The following is a 5226-nucleotide window of genomic DNA, read 5'->3' as shown; positions in this document are numbered from 1 at the left end:
GCCCGTACACACGTGCTACATTAAAAAAAAATGTTTTTCAGTTCATTTTTTAACATGGCACTCTTCTACAGTTCTTCTTCCTCACTCATCCTCTTCCTCCCACTGCCTCCCTCCCCTCTCACAGTGACTAATACCCCCTTCCCTCAGTCTCACATTCATCCCCCATTCACATTTGCAGCATGTTGGTCAATGGTCAGGGCTCAATTATCTAATATCTAATAATATAATACCTGGCCCACCAGTGACGGTTCCCTCCGTCCTCCTCTGCTGACAGCCACTGGGCCCAGGAAGCCCCGCCTCGTCCCTGCTGGTGTGTGGTTCTGTACGAAGACACAGATCAAATTTCAGAGAACAACAGTTAAAATTTAAAAAAAAGGAATTGGAACTGACACAAACAATATTAAACACAAATTCCATTACAATTAATTGAATAATATTTGTGTACTTGTGTAGTATTCTCAAACAACCTACCAGGCGAAGGACGCGCTAAAGTCAGGCGGACCTCCTCAAGCCAATCACCCTCGTGAAGTCTCAGATGCCGACCTGAGAATTAGAGGTAGAAAGGAAATAGAATAACATTAATTGATTAATAAATTAATTACAAACACAACATGCCCTACTAGGTTATTTTTTTATGCAATATATAAAATTTAGTAATAAAAAAATACTTAGCTATCTTTTAATGTGGCATTCAAAATTCCCAAATACAAATCCCATCATTTCGAAATGATAAGTAAATATAAATAAATATAATACACCACTAACATTATCTCTCACCTTTCTTCTTGAGATCTTCGATCTCACGCGGGTAAGAGGCTCTCTGGCAGAACTCCTCCTGGAGAGCCACCCAGGCTGCAGTCTCCCTTTGAAGGTTAGGCCTGCTGCCTGAGGGGGTGTAGAGATGCTCCTCATCCAGGAGGAGTAGCCGGGCTAGGAGGTCCACATCTGCCTGTGTGAACCGTGGCTTCCTGGACCTAGCATCACGATCTGCCTTTGAGGAGGACGGTTGGGCTGACTCCCTAAAACGATCCATCTACAATGAGAAAATAAAAAAGAAGATGAAAAAAGTAAGTTCAGAAGCTCAGAATGCAAAGGGCTGAAGTATCCCACCCTTCACATCCCCCACTGCTGGTATATGGGAGAGAGAAGGGGAAGGGGAGGGGGTGGGGGGAGGTGAAGGGGCAAGCAGCCCCACTCCCTGTGAGGGATGGGAAGGGAGAGACAGCCCCACTCCCTGGGAGGGATGGGAAGGGAGAGACAGCCCCTGAATGCAGGGGCTGTCTCTCCCTTCCCATCCCTCCCTCCCCTCCCCCCCCCCCCCCACCACTCACCCACACACTATTCACTGGCTGGGACATGGTGGAGGGGAGGAGTCAGGGTTAGGGAACTGTGTGCAGGAAGATCACAACACTCCTGGTGCCAGGGTTAGGGCACTGTGTGTGCAGGAAGATCACAACACTCCTGGTATCAGGGATAGGGCACTGTGTGCAGGAAGATCACAATACCCCGGAGGAGTGAGGGTCAGGCAGCTGAGCTCCCCCCTGTCTGTGAAGCCAGCCTCTCACTAGTAATGCAGGGAGGGAGCTGTCTCAGACTTCACCATCCTCCCCCCCCCTCACCCACACACCATTCACTAGCTGGGACATGGGGGAAGTCAGGAGTGAGGGTCAGGCAGCTCCCCCCTGTCTGTGAAGCCAGCCTCTCACTAGTAATGCAGGGAGGGAGCTGTCTCAGACTTCACCATCCTCCCCCCCCCCCTCACCCACACACCATTCACTAGCTGGGACATGGGGGAAGTCAGGAGTGAGGGTCAGGCAGCTCCCCCCTGTCTGTGAAGCCAGCCTCTCACTAGTAATGCAGGGAGGGAGCTGTCTCAGACTTCACCATCCCCCCCCCCCCCCCCTCACCCACACACCATTCACTAGCTGGGACATGGGGGAAGTCAGGAGTGAGGGTCAGGCAGCTCCCCCCTGTCTGTGAAGCCAGCCTCTCACTAGTAATGCAGGGAGGGTGCTGTCTCAGACTTCACCATCCTCCCCCCCCCCCTCACCCACACACCATTCACTAGCTGGGACATGGGGGAAGTCAGGAGTGAGGGTCAGGCAGCTCCCCCCTGTCTGTGAAGCCAGCCTCTCACTAGTAATGCAGGGAGGGAGCTGTCTCAGACTTCACCATCCTCCCCCCCCCCCTCACCCACACACCATTCACTAGCTGGGACATGGGGGAAGTCAGGAGTGAGGGTCAGGCAGCTCCCCCCTGTCTGTGAAGCCAGCCTCTCACTAGTAATGCAGGGAGGGAGCTGTCTCAGACTTCACCATCCTCCTCCCCCCCCCCCCTCACCCACACACCATTCACTAGCTGGGACATGGGGGAAGTCAGGAGTGAGGGTCAGGCAGCTCCCCCTTGTCTGTGAAGCCAGCCTCTCACTAGTAATGCAGGGAGGGAGCTGTCTCAGACTTCACCACCCTCCCCCCCCCCCCCTCACCCACACACCAGTCACTAACTGGGACATGGGGAAAGTCAGGAGTGAGGGTCAGGCAGCTCCCCCCTGTCTGTGAAGCCAGCCTCTCACTAGTAATGCAGGGATGGAGCTGTCTCAGACTTCACCATCCTCCCCCCCCCCCCTCACCCACACACCATTCACTACCTGGGACCTGGGGGAAGTCAGGAGTGAGGGTCAGGCAGCTCCCCCCTGTCTGTGAAGCCAGCCTCTCACTAGTAATGCAGGGAGGGAGCTGTCTCAGACTGGTATCAGGGTTAGGGCACTGTGTGCAGGAAGATCACAACACTCCTGGTATTAATAGGGATAGGGCACTGTAAGAGATGACTGTAGTAGATTGAATAAAGATCTGATGTTTCTGCTCTCCTCACACCAAACAAAAACAACACACAAGCAGAGAAGCCCTTCTTACAAAGCTGAGCTAGTGAGTTAAGTAGGAGGAAAAGTAAACATACTTGTGCCAGTGTGGCTACTTAAAAAATACACTTACCAACAATCAATTACATATATTTGAACTGTGTACAGTTCCAGCCAGGACCACCTTTCTAAAATGCACAGTGATTGGCAAATTCAACATGCACTAGCATTTCAGGTGCCTGCTAACAAAAATAATAAACAAACAAGTTCTAGTCACGTGAGTGCTGATCATTACATTACTTTTTTTGTCAAGCTTCCAACTGTTTCCATTTCACATCCCCCCAACCATTACCTCAGTGTTAGCCTTGGTAACATCAATAGATAAGAGCACAGCCAGCCAATAGGAATACATACATACATATTCATTCCTAAGTGACCTTTACTGACCTGGGAAGTGTGAACACTTTGTTTCATTTTCTGTTGGTGTTCGTTAGTTTCCAGTTCCATTTCCCATCCCCCCAACCATCACCTCAGTGGTAACCTTGGTAACATCAATAGATAAGAGGGCAGCCAGCCAATAGGAACACATATTCATTCCTAACTGACCTTCAGTGACCTGGAAAGTGTTTATTTGTATCATTTTCAGTTAGTGCGCACTAAATCGAGTTAGTGCGCACTAACGGGGAGTTAGTGCGCACTAACTCCCGTTAGTGCGCACTAACACGATTTAACGATTTTTAACGATAAATCGTTAGAATTTCTATTGTATCGTGTTCTATAACGATTTAAGACGATATTAACATTATCGGACGATAATTTTAATCGTTGAAAAACGATTCACATCCCTAGTGGCTTATCACTACAAAATCAGAAATCTTTCCATTGCAACTCACCCGCTGATTTCTCGCTTTATGAAAGGCTTGCTTCACCCTCGTCCTCCAATACAAAAACCTCTGCTACCTTGTGTCATTAATATAGTCCTCAAAATTAGAAAAACTGGAAGAAATGCGACTAAATAATACTATTAGAAATGCAGGTCACATTACTCTCATGGTTTTGAAATTAAGGAATACCCTCATACCAGGGCTAATGCACACTTCCGCCTACCGGCGTCTTTTACTTTTATGTACAATCGCCAATTTGGCTGCCCATTTCCAAATGCAATCATAGGGTAACCTATATTTTGTTTGAAACCATGATGAACATACTGCCGCAAATTTTTAGCAGTTTAAATCATTTTTTCATTTTTTTCATTTTTTTGTATTTTTTGTGTATTTTTCCAATAACGCACCAAGTCCTAAAAGCTCATTTGCTTTCTTTCATTTCAACTTGAAAAGTGCAGTATCTTAAGAAAGGCATTTATCTGGCGCTTATCTTATTCAGTAGAGCCGAAGTCTCAATGCTCTGCAAAAAAAGCCCAGTATCTTAAGAAAGGCACTTATCTTATTCATTAGAGCCAAAGTCTCAATGCTCTGCAAAAACAGCCCGACACCGCTGGTGTTTCGAAGTTACTTCTTCGTCAGGGGCTAAACACTGAAAAAAAGTTGAAACAAACATTTGTTAAACATTATTCTTTAAAATATCAATCCCTCCTTTCGGGATCATAGACTTACGGCGTTTCCACAATGAAATTCACGCGGCAATTGTTGATCCGCCATTTTGACGCTGACTTTTAAAGACACATTTGAATTCTAGAACGACCAATCAGAGAGTTCGTTCTTCAGAGGCAGTGCGAGAAAGCCATTTTAATGGCCCTTTAAATCAACATTTGACAGCGTCTCAAATATTGATTTACAACATTCGCTAATTTGATCATTTCGGTACTGATTTTAAAGATGGGTAAAAAATCAGAAAAAAACCAGAAAAAGTTTTGGAAAAAATTTTTTTTTGACAGAATTGTATAATCCAGATGAGTTTTCCAAAAAGTCTTTAAATCAATGATGACCAATCGATGGTATCATTCATACCTCTTGGTGATTCTGAACCCAATTTAAAAATCCATTTTTGTTCTTTATAATTAAGAGAAGTTCGAATATCTCCTTTTCTGATGTTCACCTGTATCATATCCAAAATGGTCCATTGTAAATCGACAAAATTGTGTCCTTGAGCGATACAATGTTTGACCATAGGGGCATCTATATTCCCGGTGTTTAATCTGCTTCTATGTTCTCTCAATCGTATTCTGATTGGTCTAGATGTCCGACCAATGTAAAGCATAGGACAGTTACACTGTATCACATATACAACTTGTTGGGAATCACAATTGGTTACAAATCTTCTTCTATATGTAATATTTGTACTAGGATTAGTCCAAGTTGCTCCGGTAAGTGACTGATGGCACATGTCACATTTTCCACATATAGTGTGCA

The 5226-nt window shown here is 45.9% G+C and overlaps 1 long non-coding RNA gene across 1 annotated transcript; it reads right to left on the bottom strand.

Annotated features, from left to right (window-relative positions):
• Nucleotides 1-283: 283 nt before the first annotated feature.
• Nucleotides 284-817, bottom strand: LOC115088747. The gene is made up of 3 exons (XR_003855850.1): nucleotides 778-817; nucleotides 472-543; nucleotides 284-320 (listed from the first exon to the last, which is right to left on the bottom strand). It is a non-coding gene; the product is annotated as an uncharacterized LOC115088747 (long non-coding RNA).
• Nucleotides 818-5226: the final 4409 nt, after the last annotated feature.

The sequence above is a fragment of the Rhinatrema bivittatum genome, chromosome 3 (assembly GCF_901001135.1).
Source record: "Rhinatrema bivittatum chromosome 3, aRhiBiv1.1, whole genome shotgun sequence".
NCBI classification, from domain to species: domain Eukaryota; kingdom Metazoa; phylum Chordata; class Amphibia; order Gymnophiona; family Rhinatrematidae; genus Rhinatrema; species Rhinatrema bivittatum.
This window is presented reverse-complemented; position numbering and strand designations above follow the sequence as displayed.